Genomic DNA, 18,469 nt, shown 5'->3' with positions numbered 1-18,469 from the left:
GAGTTCCACACTCTCAGCACTCTTTTGGGTAAAGAAGTTTCTTCTAAATTCGCGATTGGATTTCTTGCTGACGATCTTATATTGATGGCCTCTAGTTATGCTCTTTGCCAAAAATGGAAACATTCTCTCTGTAACCACTGTATTGAAACCTTTCATAATTGTAAAGACCTTTATTAGGTCACCCCAGCCTTTTTTCACATTACAACAGTGACTACGCTCCAAATGTACTTCATTGGCGGTAAAGCGCTTTGGGAGGTCTGCTGGTCATGAAAGGCGCTATCTAAATGCAAGTCTTTCTTTTCAAGAGTAAAGGAACCCAGCCAGTTCACCCTTTGCTGAGGGGATCCCCTCGCCTTTCTGGGATCATCCTTCTCAATCTGTAATTACAGCCTCCGAGTGGCGGTGGCGCTGTGGGGCGGCAGTTTTGCATCTCCCAGGAAACCTTGCGGCTGTTGCTGGTCCGATGGGGGCGGGGCTTGTGTTGTTCACACAGAGGGGCGGGGCTTGTGTTGTTCACACACAGGGGCTGGAGGGGGGCGGGGCTTGTGTCACACACAGGGGCCGGCGGTGGGAGGGGCTTGTGTTGTTTGCACACAGGGGCTGGCGGGGGGCGGGGCTTGTGTTGTTTACACACAGGGCGGGAGAAATCTCCCCTCCCCTCAGCCTGAGGGCGGGGCCGGGCTGTGAGGCCGCTCCCACTCCGCCCTGTCCCATCGCTCGGCCCCGCTCACACTCACTGCACGGACACACGGAGAGCGGGCGCACAGGACAACTATGGAAGGGACGCCAGTGACGCTGGAACAGCAGGTGTGGCCGGAGAGAATGGGGAACTGCGGGGTCAGTCTCCTCCTTCCCCCCGCAACCCCCATCGCTGACTCTGCCCACAGGGAAGGTCAGGCTCGGGTCAGAGGTCAGAGTGCGGCCGACCGAGCCAAGCTGACCCCGAGCCCAGCACCACATTGTATGCTCAATGACTGTCAATGGAAGTGTGTGTGTGTGAGCTTCAGCAGCATTTGAGTGTGTGAGAAAATGTGAGGTCAGTCTGTGTGTGGGACAGACTAAGAGAATGAGAATGTGAGAGAACGGTAGTGAGTGTGAATGGATGGTTGTGTTACAGTGGGAGAAGGAGAGTAAGTAGTGGGTTTAAGTGTGTGAATGAGATTGTGTGTGTGAAAGACTGGGGACAGTGAGAGCGTGTGCTTGTGAGTGCCTCTCCCTATCTCTGTAATCTCCTTCAGCCTCACAACTCCCCCGAGATGTCTGCACTCCTCAAACACTGCCTTCTTCAGCATCCCTGATTGTTATCGCTCAACCATCGGTGGCTGTGCCTTCTGTTGCCTGGGCACTAAGCTCCGGAATTCCCTCCCTAAACTTTTCCGCCTCTCTACCTCTCTTTCATCCTTTAAAACACTCCTTAAAACCTATCGCTTTGGCTGAACTGTTGGTCATCTGCCCAAATTTCTTCTGGCGTGGCTCAGTGTCAAATTGATACTTTTGTCAAATAACATTCCTGTTAATTGCCTTGGGACGTTTTACTACGTTAAAGGCACTATATAAATTTAAGTTGTTGCGCTGAAAGTTCCGGCCTCGCCTTGTCCGTACGAATTGCGCACGGACCCACTGAGGCTTCGCAAAAGCCAGTTTTCGGGGTGAGATGCTCATGCGCCAAATACCGGCTTTTCTGATCTGTCAAGCTTTCTCCACACAGATCCTCCACTCCCTGGGAGAAGGACATCCGTGCAGGAGAGATTGGGCTATTTGTCCAACGTATGTCCACCGAATGTACTTTCAACCTTTACGCCTGGTAAAAGCACGTGCTTAGCTTACTTTTACCAACATAACACTTTTAATACATATAAAAATTAAATTTATACACTCATTTTACATTAAAAACCCTGTTCATTAAGGTAAGTTTATTTTTAAACCTATTAAAACATATGGAAAAAAAATACCAAAAATATTTTTTTTCTAAAACATTTAATTAGATTTAATTTCAATTAATTTTAAATATGTGAGTTTTATTTATTATGCTGTGTTTCGGTATTTATGTGATAAAGACCACATCATTTGTTTTGGCGATGTTGATTGAGGGATAAATATTGGCCCAGGATCCAGGGAGAAATCCCTCTGATCTTCGAATAGTGGACGTGGGATCTTTTACATCAACCCAAGGGGGCAGACGGGGCATCGGTTAACGTCTCATCCGAAATACGGCATCTCCGACAGTGCAGCACTGGTAGTGTTGGCCTGGATTATGGGGTTCAAAACTCTAGAGTGGGGACTGAATCCACGACCTTCTGTCTCAGAGGCAAGAGGGAGTGCTAAATCCACTGAGCCATGCTGAAAACTCCATGTCAATGGCTGGCCAGCTTTGAGTAGAAATATCGTCATAGTGCCAGGACACAAAGGGTTAATAGTATGCCAGCAATGCAAGACAAGGTGATGTTTTCTCATTTGTTCCCCATTTCCTCAGTTGACTCACAGTTACACATCAACATTTTCTAATTAAATACACAGAGAAGCACAGGAAAAGGCCAAGTTGTGCGTGTCAGCGATCACTCCCCAGGCAAGCAGTCGGACAGGGCCTGGGTAAGTAACACAACGATTGTAATTCACTTCCACAACCAACGCGTCCTTTGTTGATGTTGTGAATTTACAAATCCAGATTCCAATGATTGAGGCTTTCTAAAGATTTCTAATTATTGAGATCTGAGCATTGGGCTTAAGTCTGCCATAAGGACATCTTTCTAGTTCAAGGGACAAGAGAATTGAGCCTGCAATCCAGGCCAAAGCACACGGTGCAGTATTGAGTGAGTGCTGCACTGTCGGTGGGGCAATATTGAGGCAGTATTTCACGTCATAGGGTCAGTACTTGGGTAGCGGTGCACTGTCAGAAGGCCAGTACTGAGGGAGTACTGCACTGTCAGAGAGGCAGCACTGAGGGAGGATTGTATTAATGAGGAGCGATTGAGTAGACTAAGCCTATATTCTTTAGAGTTTAGAGGAATGAGAGGTGATCTCATTGAAATATACAAAATTCTTATATGGATCGACAGGGTAGATGCAGAGAGGATGCTCGGGTGGTGAATCTTTGGAATTCTCTACCCCAGAGGCTGTGGGTAATCAGTCATTGAGTATATACAAGACAGATCGATAGATTTTTGAATATTAAGGGAATCGAGGGATATGGGTATAATGCTGGAAGGTGGAGATGAGGTAGAGGTTCAGTCATTATCTTAGAAACATAGAAACATAGAAAATAGGTACAGGAGCAGGCCATTCAGCCCTTCTAGCCTGCACCGCCATTCAATGAGTTCATGGCTGAACATGAAACTTCAGTACCCCCTTCCTGCTTTCTCGCCATAACCCTTGATCCCCCGAGTAGTAAGGACTTCATCTAACTCCCTTTTGAATATATTTAGTGAATTGGCCTCAACTACTTTCCGTGGTAGAGAATTCCACAGGTTCACCACTCTCTGGGTGAAGAAGTTTCTCCTCATCTCGGTCCTAAATGGCTTACCCCTTATCCTCAGACTGTGACCCCTGGTTCTGGACTTCCCCAACATTGGGAACATTCTTTCTGCATCTAACCTGTCTAAACCCGTCAGAATTTTAAACGTTTCTATGAGGTCCCCTCTCATTCTTCTGAACTCCAGTGAATACAAGCCCAGTTGATCCAATCTTTCTTGATAGGTCAGTCCCGCCATCCCGGGTATCAGTCTGGTGAACCTTCGCTGCACTCCCTCAATAGCAAGAATGTCCTTCCTCAAGTTAGGAGACCAAAACTGTACACAATACTCCAGGTGTGGCCTCACCAAGGCCCTGTACAACTGTAGCAACACCTCCCTGCCCCTGTATTCAAATCCCCTCGCTATGAAGGCCAACATGCCATTTGCTTTCTTAACCGCCTGCTGTACCTGCATGCTAACCTTCAATGACTGATGTACCATGACACCCAGGTCTCGTTGCACCTTCCCTTTTCCTAATCTGTCACCATTCAGATAATAGTCTGTCTCTGTTTTTACCACCAAAGTGGATAACCTCACATTTATCCACATTATACTTCATCTGCCATGCATTTGCCCACTCACCTAACCTATCCAAGTCACTCTGCAGCCTAATAGCATCCTCCTCGCAGCTCACACTGCCACCCAACTTAGTATCATCCGCAAATTTGGAGATACTGCATTTAATCCCCTCGTCTAAATCATTAATGTACAATGTAAACAGCTGGGGCCCCAGCACAGAACCTTGCGGCACTCCACTAGTCACTGCCTGCCATATTGTAAGGTGGAGCAGGCTCGAGGACCAAGTGGCCTACTCCTGTTCTTAATTAATTTATGTTCTTATTCACTGTCGGATGTTCAGTACTGAGGGAGCGCTACACTGTCGGAGGGTCAGTACTGAGGGACTGCTGCACTGTCGGAGGGGCAGTACTGAAGGACTGCTGCACTGTTGGAGGGGCAGTACTGAAGGACTGCTGCACTGTTGGAGGGAAAGAACTGAGAGAGCTCTCTGCTGCACTGGCAGACTGGCTATACTCAGGGAGCGCTTCATTGTCAAAGGGTCAGTACTGATGCAGTACTGCACTGTTGGTGGTTCAGCACTGAGGGTGTGCTGCACTGTGGGAGAGGCAATACTGATTGTCTGACCAGTTATCACATAGCTGTTTGTGGAACATTGCTATGTGCAAATTAGCTGCCAAGGTCGTGAAAGGCACGAAAGAACGACAAGTATTTATTTGTTTTTCTTTCTTTAATCCTCGTAACTTAATGTAGAGAACCTTACGTCCTGCAGAGATTCAAATTAGTCCATGAAGACATTGTCTAAACTGTTTCAATCTCCTGAGAGCTATCAGGCAAGAGGTGAGGTCTCATTAATTCCTTTCTCTTTCAGACCAAGAGAGTGAGAAGTTGATGGAATATTTACGAGCGGACAATGGTCAAGAAATCTTACTTCCTCATGTGACTTCTCCAAGGTAATATCATTGTCAGCTTGATGGTTAATAGTCTGTGCAAAAGCTCATGCTTATTGTGCTATGATTCAGCAGTAACCCAGTGTACTAGCTCGCACTATGTCCCGTTCACCCATCACCCATGTGCTCACAGACATACATTGGCTCCTTGTCTGGCAACACCTCGGGCTAGAAATTGCGTAGCGCCCTGTTTGGGGTGATCATTTCTGTGGAAGCGCAAAAGTGTCGCCGGGCCCTAAAGATTTGATTCTGTCTGGAAATTCTGCTTTAGTGCTCGAAGAGAGAAGTGGAGTGTGAAATCAACCGCTACCACTTCCCTTTGAGTGCAAAAATGAGTGAGAGGGGTGGTATCAGCAGAGTGCTGCACGATGTTCAGTCCAATGCTGCCGGTTGTACAGGCTCCTTCCCACACTTGAAGGGAAGGGCCAATGCTGATTGAATCCTAAGGCTGCGTCTGTTGGGCGATGGCACCTGCAATACACGCCTAGCAGCCCCAAGCACTCGGAGGAAGTGCAGGGCTAAGCAATCGTGGGGTCCAAAAAATGAAAACTGCAACACACTGGGGACATAATTCAAACTTGCCCTACCTGCCCACCACTGAGTTTAATTAGCGCTCCCCAAGCGGTCAGCCGAGGTGACAACGCCTCATGCAGCTGCCGTTGTTGATGCCCAGCGATGCTGCAGGGGGCGGAAGCGAATTTTACATCCGGGGCGCAGCGCACCGGATGATGTCACGATCACCGGGGTGCAAGAGATCGAGGCGGTAAGTTTTAGAGCCGGCGCAATCCCACCAGGGAATTTCCCGTGTGTCGGTGATTTCGCTGCACCCAGTCGGTAAACCCTTAGCGCCCAGTTACTGGCCCTGGAGGCGCTAATGGGAGGTGCAAACCAGGCCAATTTATCCCCCCATAAATTTAACATCCTCACCCTCGTGCTGAAATCCTTCTGTGGCCTCGCACACCCTCGTTATCTCTGTTCCTCCTCCAGCCCTAAAACCCTCTGAGTTCTCTGCATTCCACCAATTCTTTTCTCTTGTGCCTCCACGATTTTCATCGTGCCATCAATGGCAGCCACGCCTTCAGTCGTCCAGAATCTAACGCTAGAATTCCCTGCCTAAACTGCATGGATGGACAAATGGCCAGAATTGGAGGAGCACAAAGACCCTAATTTTAGTGTAAGTCACCATGATGACAACACTGCAGCACTTAGAATAAACAGTCAGTTCAACATCACCCTTCCTGCCCATTCTAACCATAATCAGAACCATGATAAGGGTGCAACACATTTTAAAGATAAAAAGCAGATAAGCCAGGAAGTCTATAAAAGTCTAAACTGTTGAGAGTTGCTCTGTTTGCCTTTGATGTCCTGTGCAGTTACATTTCATAGAATCATAAAACGATACAGCACAGAACCAGGCTATTTGGCCTATTGTGCCTGTGCCAGCTTTTTGCTCGAGCCATCTAATTAATTGCACTCACCTGCTCTTTCCCCAGAGCCTTGCAAACAAAATTCCCTTCAATAATTGATTGAAATTCCCTTTTTGAAAGTTACTGTTGAATCTGCTTCCATCGCTCTTTCAGGCAGTGCATTCCAGATCACAACAACTCGCTGTTGAAAATAAAATGTCGGCTCACTGTTCAGTGATGATTACGCTCCAAGGCAAAGGGAGATGAGCATTTTTTAAATGCAGCAAGTTGTTATTTACAATCTATATTAACAACTTGTAAGAAGGGACTGAGTGTAACGTAGCCAAGTTTGCTGACGATACAAAGATGGGAGGAAAAGCAATGAGTGAGGAAGACACACAAAATCTGCAAAAAGAGATAGACAGGCTAAGTGAGTGAGCAAAAATTTGACAGATGGAGTATAATGTTGGAAAGTGTGTGGTTATGCGCTCTGGCAGAAAAAATCAGAGCAAGTTATTATTTAAATGGAGAAAAATTGCAAAGTGCTGCAGTACAGAGGGACCTGGGGGGTACTTGTGCATGAAGCACAAAAGGATAGTATGCAGGTACAGCGAGTGATCAGGAAGGGCGATGGTATGTTGGCCTTTATTGCAAAGGGGATGAAGTATAAAAGCAGGGAAGTCTTGCTGCAGCTATATAAGGTATTGGTGAAGCCACACCTGGAATACTGCATGCAGTTTTGGTTTCCATATTTATGAAAGAATATACTTGCTTTGGAGACAGTTCAGAGAAGGTTCACTAGGTTAATTCCGGGGATGAGGGGGTTGACTTATGAGGAAAGGTTGAGTAGGTTGGGCCTCTACTCATTGGAATTCAGAAGAATGAAGGTGATCTTATCGAAACATATAAGATTATGAGGGGGCTTGACAAGGTGGATGCAGAGAGGATGTTTCCACTGATGGGGGAGACTAGAACTAGAGGGCATGTTCTTAGAATAAGGGGTTGCCCATTTAAGACGGAGATGAGGAGAAATTTTTTCTTCTCAGAGGGTTGTAAATCTGTGGAATTCGCTGCCCCAGAGAGCTGTGGAAGCTGGGACATTGAATAAATTTAAGACAGAAATAGATAGTTTCTTAAATGACAAGGGGGTAAGGGGTTATGGAGAGCGGGCGGGGAAGTGGAGCTGAGTCCATGATCAGATCAGCCATGATCTTATTGAATGGCGGAGCAGGCTCGAGGGGCCGTATGGCCTATTCCTGTTGCTATTTCTTATCTTCTTATGATCTGGAAGGCACTGCCTGAAAGGGAGGTGGAAGCACATTCAATAGTAATTTTCAAAAGGGAGTTGCATACATATTTGAAGGGTAAAAATTTGCAGGGCTATGGTGAAAGTGCAGGAGATTGGGATTAACTGGATAGCTCCATCAAAGAGCTGGCACAGGCACAATGGGATAAATGACCTCCTTCCATGCTGTAAGATTATTTGATTCTATGAAATAAGTTCCTCATCAACAATTTAAAAAAAAACATAAAATGCTGGAAATACTCAGCAGGTCAGGCAGCATCTGTGGAGAGGGAAAGGAAGGACAGATCAAATGACAAAGGTATGATTCTACAAAGCAAAAGGAGATTGTAATGAAGTAATGAAACACCTTCCAGCCTATCTCAGACCTTTCCCTTTGTTCTTTCCTCTTCTCTCGCCTTTCCCTGACACTGCACTTGCTTAAAACCTGGTGCATCTCTAACTTTTTCCAGTTCTGACCAAAGGTCATCGACCTGAAACCATAACTCTTTCCCTCTCCACAGATGCTGCCTGACCTGCTGAGTATTTCCAGCATTTTCTGTTTTATTTCAGATTTCCAGCATCCGCATTATTTTGCTTTTATCCTTGTCTGAAACCATGAATATTGCAGTAGGACAGGGAACAAGAGATGTTTGACATCAATGTTTATTGTGTGGTCCGGTTCAGTTTAACAAACGCATAGTGAGACCATCTGTGAAAGTCATGAGCCCAACACAGCTGCACCTCCGACACATTCAGAGCTCAGGCTGGAGGCACTTTGCTGCTGTGCTTCAAAGTGTCTGCTGGAGCAGGGCCTGTGCTGAGCTGGGGGGCCAGTCAGTCTACAATGCTGGAGCAGGGCCTGTGCTGAGCTGGGGGGCCAGTCAGTCTACAATACTGGAGCAGGGCCTGTGCTGAGCTGGGGGGCCAGTCAGTCTACAATGCTGGAGCAGGGCCTGTGCTGAGCTGGGGGGCCAGTCAGTCTACAATGCTGGAGCAGGGCCTGTGCTGAGCTGGGGAGCCAGTCAGTCTACAATACTGGAGCAGGGCCTGTGCTGAGCTGGGGGGCCAGTCAGTCTACAATGCTGGAGCAGGGCTCGGGCTGAGCTGGGGACCAGTCAGTCTACAATGCTGGAGCAGGGCCTGTGCTGAGCTGGGGGGCCAGTCAGTCTACAATGCTGAAGCAGGGCCCGTGCTGAGCTGGGGACCAGTCAGTCTACAATGCTGGAACAGGGCCCATGCTGAGCTGGGGACCAGGCAGTCTACAACAATTTTAGTTGATCTGTAAATCAAATGTTGCCTTATTAAAGGGGCAATAAAACCGACAAATAAACAAATTAACTTTTGACATAATCTTAATCAAATTAAAATTTGGTTGCCAGGGGTGATGATGTACTCCAGTCCCTCCGGCGCCCACCTCTCGCAGAAGGCCACGAGCGTACCGGCGGACACCGTGTGCTCCATCTCCAGGGACACCCTGGCTCGAACGTAACCGCAGAAGAGATGTAGGCAGTCAGGCTAAACAACCCTCTCGACTGCTGCCTGGATCGTTTAATGGCCACCTTGACCATGCCCAGGAGCAGTCCTACGAGGAGGCTTCCGACCTGCCCACTCCCCTCCGCACAGGTTCCAGTCAGTCTATAATGCTGTATTGGAATCAACCTACAATAATATTGGTTTTGTATCTAAAATAATCCTTTAGACAATGAGGATTCAAAGTGATTCCTTAGACAACGAGGGTCCAAAATTCGCCAAGAAGACTGAATCAGCTTAGCCAATCAGATGGCATGGAGAGCAAACAGGAAGGTTGGGCTAATTAGTGATTCATGATGGTGATAATGCCGTGAGTTCTGATGGATCCTAATCCACTGTTCCTTGCAAATCAGTATAGAATATATCTCAATTGGTGCATCTTTTAGGCATTGTGTTCGGTGGAAGGATTGCTTCACTAAACAGGGTCCTGAGGTCCTTAAGCCAACAGAGAATGAACTTGTCCACTCCCATGTCCAGGACTCCTTTCCATCCTTTAGGCTGATGGAGCCACCTGTTGGGTCAAAAGTTGTCTTCACACATAGAACATTGCTCGCTGAGGAAAAGGCATGAATACAGGTGGGCGTGGCATCCGCGGACAATGTGACTGAGTCTGTTCGACATGTGGCATCACTATAATCTTGATTGCTCAAGCCTTCCTCCCCAGTACTCCGCTACAAGCTCAGAACATGGGCTGGAAAGTGGGATTATGCTGGATCGTTCTTTAAGCTGGCACAGACACAATGGGCTGAATTACCTCCTTCTGTGCTGTAAGTTTCTATGATTCTATGATGTGCAGTGTTTTATATTCATTTTTGGATCACTTTGCCTCAGTATTTAGCAGGGAGACTAACAGGGCGGATATAACATTAGAAAAAGAGATCAAAAAGTTATCAAGACATTTAAAAAAGAAAGGCGCTGGGGGAGGGTCAGCGGGGGCACAGAGCTAATTCATAAAATAGTGAAACTCAGAGTATAAACCCTGGATGGAATGCATCCGCGCATACTAAAATCAGCTTGGAAGGTACAGCGGAGACACTTTTTTATACATATATAGAAAAGGGAACAGCGCTAGAGGACTGGGAGACAGCTAATGTTATTCCTACATTTAAAAAGGGATATAGAACAAGTCCAGGGAACTATTGATCAATTAGAATAACAACAGAGGTAGGAAAGATAATGAAATCTTTACTCAAAAATCTAATAGAAATACATCTATAAACTGAAAATATAGTAAAGAATACATTTCAAAAGTGAAGATCATGCTTGACAGAAGTAACAGAAGGAGTAGATAAGGTCATGTAGTAGATGTCATATACTCGCCCATCCAGAGTTGCCCTAAGAAGATGGAGGTGGTGGGCCTTCTCCTTGACCCACTGCCGTCCTTGTGCTGAAGGCGTCCCACAATGGTTTTAGGTTGAGAACTCCAGGATGCTGACCCAGCGACGATGCAGCAATAGTGATAAATGTCCAAGGTAGGATGTTGTGTGACCTGGAGATCATGGGCATCCCATCACGTAGCTGCTTGTGTCCTTGAGGTGATGGAAGTCACAGGGGAGGATGTAACTTAGGGGAGTTCTCGGGTTGTCCTGTAGATGGTACACACAGCAGCCACTGTATGCCTGTGATGGAGGGGTGGATAGCGAGTCCAGTGGATCGACAAGGCATCCAGTGCTAAATATTGATATTTTTCTCCTCAGCTGTATTGTCCCAAGAGTGGGAAGGCGACACTCCACGAGATGTGACAGCACAGGAAAGTTTGTGTGTGCAGATTCCATATCATTACAGTTATCCGTTGCATGTGGCAAACCAACTTCGAGGTGAATTCTGGTTTAAGAGCGAGGAATGAACATTATCGTCTGCAGCCTTTCACTCCGAGTATCGTAATCACGAGTCAGAAAGGTTACACCATCGGACCTGGCTGTCAGGAGACCTGAAAGATGGCGACTGTTCCCTGATTATAAACAACATCATACAGGAAGATTCAGGACCTAATTTTTTCAGAATAGAATTCGCAAACAGTGATACGTTTAATGACTTCCCTGCAACACGGCTTCATGTTTCTGGTAAGTGCTGTGTTATAACTACTCAACATTCACATTCAACAGTCAATGGGAACTAACATAAACTGGCAATTACATGTTAACAATAAGGACAAATTATTAGAACGCCACGTCTGATCATCAGTAATGTAGTGCTACCTTCCAGTTCAGTCCCAAAGCAGCCTCTAATTGACTAAATATCTTGACTGTGTCTGTCAATGTTCACCAGAATTGAGGAAGCCTTGCTTCCACTCCTAAAGTGAGTTATTTGATGGCTGAACAGTCCAACACGAGAGCCACAGACCCTGTCACAGGTGGGACACATATTCGTCAGGGGAAGGGGTGGGGGGTGGCACTGATTTACCACACGCTTCTTCCGCTGCCTGCGCCTGAACTCTTCTCGCTCGCAGCATTGAGATTCGAAGAGCTCAACGCCCTCCCGGATGCACTTTCTCCACCTAGGGCGGTCTTCGGCCAGGGTCTCCCAGGTATCAGTGGTGCTGTCGCACTTCACCAGGGAGTCGTTGAGTGTGCCCTTGTAATGTTTCCGCTGCCCATCTTTGACTCGTTTGCCATGAAGGAGCTCCGCATAGAGCAATTGCTTAGGGAGTCTCGTGTCTGGCATGCGAACTAAGTGGCCTGCCCAGTGTAGCTGATCGAGTGTGGTTAGTGCTTCAATGCTGTGGATGTTGGCCTGGGCGAGTACACTGATGTTGGTGCGTCTGTCCTCCCAGGGGATTTGCAGGATCTTTCGAGACATCGTTGGTGATATATCTCCAGTGACTTGATGTGTCTTCTGTACATCATCCATGCCTCTGATCCATATTGGAGGGTGGGTATTATTGCAGCCCTGTAGACCATGAGCTTGGTGGTATGTTTGAGGGCCTGGTCTTCAAACACTCTTTTCCGCAGGCGGCCGAAGGCTGCACTGGCGCACTGGAGGCGGTGTTGAATCACCACATCAATGTTTGCCTTTGTTGACAAGAGGCTCCAGAGGTATGGGAAGTGGTCCACTTTGTCATGGGCCACGCTGTGAATCTTGATGACTGAGGAGCAGTGCTGTGCGGCGAGGACAGGCTGGTGGAGGACCTTTGTCTTACGGATGTTAAGCGTAAGGCCCATGCTTTCATATGCCTCAGTGAATACATTGACTATATCCTGGAGTTCGGCCTCAGAATGTGCGCAGACGCAGGCGTCGTCCGCGTCCTGCAGCTCAACGACAGAGGTTTGGGTGATCTTGGACCTGGCCTGGAGGCGGTGTAGGTTAAACAGCTTCCCACTGGTTCTGTAGTTTAGTTCCACTCCAACGGGGAGCTTGTTGACACTGAGGTGGAGCATGGCAGCGAGGAAGATTGAGAAGAGGGTTGGAGCAATGACGCAGCCCTGTTTGACCCCGGTCCGGACGTGGAATGGGTCTGTAATGGATCCACTGGTAAGGATCATGACCTGCATGTCGTCGTGGAGCAGCGAAGGATGTTGACAAACTTTCGGGGGAATCCAAAACAGAGGAGGATGCTCCATAAGCCCTCACGGTCGACAGTCTCAAAGCTTTTGTAAGATCGAAAAAGGCCATGTATGAGGGCTGGCGCTGCTCCCTGCATTTTTCCTGCAGTTGTCGTGCTGCAAAGATAATGTCCGTTGTTCCCAGTAGGGGACGAAATCCGCACTGTGATGCCGGGAGGAGCTCCTCGACCACAGGGAGGAGACGGTTGAGGAGAACTCTAGCGACATCCTTCCCAGTGGTTGACAGCAGGGAGATTCCCCTGTAGTTGCCGCAGTCGGATTTGTTCCCCTTTTTGAAAATAGACATGATCGCTGCATCTCTGAGATCTCCCGGCACGCTCTCCTCCCTCCAAATGATAAAGATGAGGTCATGTATCCGCGCCAACAGCACCTCTCTACCATATTTTAGTGCCTCAGCAGAAATTCCATCCGCACCGTAGCTTTTTTATTCTTGAGCTGATTTATGGCTTTGCCTACCTCGTGCAGCGTTGGGGTTTCACTGAGGTGGTGGCGGTTGCATGCTGCGGGATGGAGTTGAGAACACTCGAGTCAAAGGCAGAGTCTCGATTGAGGAGATCTTCATAGTGCTCTTTCCAGCGGACCCTGACAGCTTCGGTGTCCTTGATGAGTCTTTCCCCGTTCTTGGCCAGGAGTGGGGTGTGACCTTGGGAGTTTGGACCGTAGGTGGCCTTGACTGTGATGAAGAATCGTCGCATGTCGTGACTGTCGGCTAGTTGTTGTATCACCTGCGCTTTCTCCATCCACACCTGTTCTTTAGGTCCCAGGTTTTTTATTGGACCTCAGCCTTGAACCGTCTAACGTTGCTTTGTAGCTTCCTAGTTGGGTTGTTTTTTGAGGCTCAGAAATGCTCTGCGGTTACGATCTATTAGTTTTTGGATCTCCTGATCGTTTTCATCAAACCATTGTCAATTCATGGGTCTCGGAGAGAAAGTGCATTAAGCGCATTGACAGACACACCACCAAGCCTTAAAATCGGAGAATAATTTCTCTTACATAGTTACACAGAGGCTACAGCACCCAAACTAGCCATTCAGCCCAAATGATCAATGCAGGTGTTTATGCTCCACATGATCTTCCTCCCACCCTACTTTAAACCTTCTATTCTTTTCTTCCTCGTGTACTTATCTCGATTCCCCTTCATTTTGTCCATTCGCCTCAACTTCTCTCTGTGGCAGCAAATTCCACATTGTAGCGAGATGCACTGCAGCAACTCACCAGGACTTCTTCTGCAGCACTTCCCAAATCCACGAACCAGGGCAGCAGGTTCATGGGGACATCACCACCTCCAAGTTACACACCATCCTGACTTGGAAATATATCGCTGTTCCTTCATTGTCACTGGTCACAATCCTGGAACTCCCTCCCGACCAGCACTTTGGGAGCACCTCCCCCACATGGGACTGCAGCGGTTCAAGAAGGTGGCTCACCACCTGCTTCTCAGGGGCAATAAATGCTGACCTTGCCAGCGATGCCACATCATGTGAATTAATAAAAAAAGAACATTATCTCCACTCTCTTGGAAAAGATGTTTCTCCTGAATTTCCTTTTGAATTTATCAGTGACTATCCTATATTTATGGCCCCTAGTTTTGGTCTCCCTCACAAGTGAAACAACAATTGCCCTATCAAGCACTTTCATAATTTTAAGGACCTCTATCAGGTCACCCCTCAGCTTTCTCTTTACTACAGAAAAGAGCCCCAGCCTGTTCAGCCTTTTCTGTTCCCTTGTAACCTCTCAGTTCTGGTATGGTCCTTGTAAAAATACTTTCTCTCACGGGACTGTGATTTCTATTTGAACTGATGCTTCACGTTATATTTATCAAAACAGATCCGTTCTCTGTGCGTTAGATTTCACAGATAAAACCACAATATTCCCTGCTGGAATTATTGCCGGAAAGCATGTGGACATAAGCATGTCAACTACAACACCACGTGCAATGGAACAGCACCTGTCTTAACCTGGGTCAATGCCGCTGACATACCCGGGTCAGTCTCAAACAGTGTAACTCAGTATGGCGTCGCTCTGACATATACTTCTGTTCTGACCCTGATCCCATCACTCAAACACGATGAGCAAACTCACCTGCAGAGTCAGTTATCCATCTCTTTCATCAGAGCAGACCCTCACACTAACTGTGTAATGTAAATATGACATCCTTTATTCTTCATTACCCGTTATAGGCTACTTTGTGCACTGCGACATCCCACATACAGCAATGTGATTGTGACCAGATCATCTATCTTTTTACTGAAAAATATTGGCCAGGTCACCGGACAGAACTCTTTGAATAGTGTCATGGGATCTGTAAAATGCACCTGAGGGGGCAGATGGGGCCTCGCTTTAACCTCTCGTGCGGTGTTCCCCTCGTACTGCCTCTCTGACAGTGCAGGAATCCCTCAATACTGCACCTCCAACAGTACAGTGTTGCCTTAGTACTGCCCCTCTGATATTGCAGCGCTCCCTCAGTACTGCCCTTCTGACAGTGCAGTGCTCCCTCATTATTGCCCCTCCTACAGTGCAGCGCTCCCTCATTACTGCCCCTCCGATATTGCAGCGCTTCCGCAGTACTGCCCCTCCTACAGTGCAGCACTCCCGCAGTACTGCCCCTCCTACAGTGCAGCACTCCCGCAGTACTGTCCCTCCGACAGTGCAGCTCTCCCGCAGTACTGTCCCTCCGACAGTGCAGCACTCCCGCAGTGCAGCACTCCCGCAGTACTGCCGCTCCGACAGTGCAGCACTCCCGCAGTACTGCCGCTCCGACAGTGCAGCACTCCCGCAGTACTGTCCCTCCGACAGTGCAGCACTCCCGCAGTACTGTCCCTCCGACAGTGCAGCACTCCCGCAGTGCAGCACTCCCGCAGTACTGTCCCTCCGACAGTGCAGCACTCCCGCAGTACTGCCGCTCCAACAGTGCAGCACTCCCGCAGTACTGCCGCTCCGACAGTGCAGTGCTCGCTCATTACTGCACTAATATGTTGACCTTGATTACATGCTTCGTGATGATGTGACACCTTTCATCTTCTCATCATCTCTCAAATTGCTTCACAGCCAATGTAAGGTAACTGATCTTTATTTGTTTTTAGACGCACCACGCAATCTCCATTACTTCTCTTGCTACGATTTAAAAATTCATCGATCAGTATAACAAGGGAATTCTGCAGTGATATTCTGCTCTATTCTGCCCAGCTTCTAACCTGACGTGGTGACCTCTAGGTGTCACAATGAACAGGAGAAATTGGAACAACGAGCTGTGTTTGGAGTTTCTACACAGTTTCCAGCGACCCTGGATGTAACATCAGTGTGTGGCAGAGAATGAACATGGAGCGGTGGAGAAGGCCATAACCATTACTGGAATGTGAGTGTACAGATACTTTCATACCTCTCCAACTACAAATTAATATCTATGTGAGACTTTGGCCATAACTATGTAAGTAAGAGTAAGTGACAGTTCTGTGTGAGTGAGGAGTCACCAGCTGTTACATATCCACAGACAAATCGAGAAACACAGAAACACTCAGTCAGTCATACATAAACACAGATGCAGACACACAGACACACACATGCAAACTAATACTTGCATACAAACACACACTCCTACACACTTGCATACACTCACACTTGCGCACTCTCACAATTATGTACACACACTCGCTCGTGCACAGACCCAAGAGTTGCTATTGCCACACTGATTAATCCAGTTGATCCAGAGTCTGAATCTGCTCAGTTCGTCTTTGCTGGGTGTCAGAATCTGAGCGATGGAATGCAGATCATTTCATCCACGATCAGAGAAAGCACAAGAAATAGGAGCAGGAGTAGGCCATTTGGTCCCTTGAGTTTGCTCCGCCATTTAATAAGATCATGGCTGATCTGATCATGGATTCAGTTCCACTTACCTACCCGCTCCCCATAACCCTTTATTCCCTTATCGCTCAAAAATCTGTCTATCTCTGCCTTAAATATATTCAATGACCCAACCTCCACAGTTCTCTGGGGCAGAAAATTCCACAGATTTACAGCCCTCTGAGAGAAGAAATTGCTTATCATCTCAGTTTTAAATCAGCAGTCCCTTATTCTGAGACTATGCCCCCTAGTTTTAGTTTCCTCTATGAGTGGAAATATACTCTCTGCATCCATCTTGTCGAGCCCACTCATTATGTTTTATGTTTCGATAAGATCACCTCTCATTCTTAAGTCAACCCCCTCATCTCTGGAATCAATACGAAGATCAAAACTGCACACAGTACTCCAGATGTGGCCTCACCAGTACCCTGTACTGTTGTAGCAGGACTTCTCTGGTTTTATACGCTACCCCCTTGCAATAAAGGCCAACAATCAATTTGCCGCCTTGATTACTTTCTGTCCCTGCATACTAACTTTTTGTGTTTCATGCACAAGGACCCCCAGGTCCCTCTATTCTTAAGCACTTCGCAATTTTCTCCCATTTAATTTATAATCTGCTTTTCTATTTTTTTCTGGCAAAGTGGATAACCTCATATTTTCTTGCATTATACTCCATCTGCCAATTTTTTGCCCACTAACTTAGCCTGTCTATATCCCTTTGCAGATTTTTTTGTGTCCTCCCACCCATCTTTGTATCATGAGCAAATTTGGCTACATTACACTCGGTCCCTTCATCCAAGTCATTAATATAGATTGTAAATAGTTAAGGCCCTGTGGCACCCCACTAGTTACTGTTTGCCAACCGGAAAATGACCCGTTTATCCCGACTCTTTGTTTTCTGTTAATTAGCCAATCCTCAATCCATGCTAATATATTACCCACAAACCCGTGAACTTTTATCTTGTGCAGGAACCTTTTATGTGGCATCTTTTCAAATGTCTTCTGGAAATCCAAATACACCACATCCAATGGTTCCCCCTTATCCACCCTACTCATTACATCCTTGCAGAACTCCAGCAAATTTGTCAAACATGATTTCCTTTTCATAAAACAATGCTGACTCTGCATGATTGAATTATGCTTTTCCAAATGTCCTGCTACTGCTTCCTTAATAATGGACTCCAGCATTTTCCCAATGACCGATGTTAGGTTAACCAGTCTATAGTTTCCTGCTTTCTGTCTGCCTCCTTTTTTTAAATAGGGGTGTTACATTTGCAGTTTTCCAATCCGCTGGGACCTCCCCAGAATCCAGGGAATGTTGGTAGATTACAACCAATGCATCCACTATCTCTACAGCCACTTCTTTTAAGACCCTAGGATGTAAGCCATCAGGTCCAGAGGACATGTCCACCTTTAGTCCCATTATTTTACCGAGTACTACTTCTTTAGTGATAGTGATTGTATTAAGTTCCTCCCCTCCCTATAGCCCTTTGATTATCCCTTATGGGATGTTTTTAGTGTCTTCTACTGTGAAGACCGATACAAAATATTTGTTCAAAGTCTCTGTCATTTCCCTGTTCCCCATTATTAATTCCCCAGTCTCATCCTCTAGGGGACCAACATTTACTTTAGCCACTCTTTTCCTTTTTATATACCTGTAGAATCTCTTACTATCTGTTTTTATCCCCAATCCCCTGGCCTCCCACTAGTCTTGGCCACACTATATGCTCTTGTTTTCAATTTGATACCATCCCTTATATCCTTAGTTAGCCACGGATGGTTATCCCTTCTCTTACAGCCTTTCCTTCTCATTGGGATATATATTTGCCAATGCTGTGAGTTATGAAATATCTCCTTAACTGTCTGCCAC

The 18,469-nt window shown here is 46.9% G+C and overlaps 1 pseudogene; it reads left to right on the top strand.

Annotated features, from left to right (window-relative positions):
• Positions 1-970: 970 nt before the first annotated feature.
• LOC139235077 (sialic acid-binding Ig-like lectin 13) overlaps positions 971-18,469 on the top strand; it is a 37,496-nt pseudogene continuing 19,997 nt past the window's right edge.

This window comes from Pristiophorus japonicus, chromosome 22, assembly GCF_044704955.1.
Source record: "Pristiophorus japonicus isolate sPriJap1 chromosome 22, sPriJap1.hap1, whole genome shotgun sequence".
Classification (NCBI taxonomy): Eukaryota; Metazoa; Chordata; class Chondrichthyes; family Pristiophoridae; genus Pristiophorus; species Pristiophorus japonicus.
This window is presented reverse-complemented; position numbering and strand designations above follow the sequence as displayed.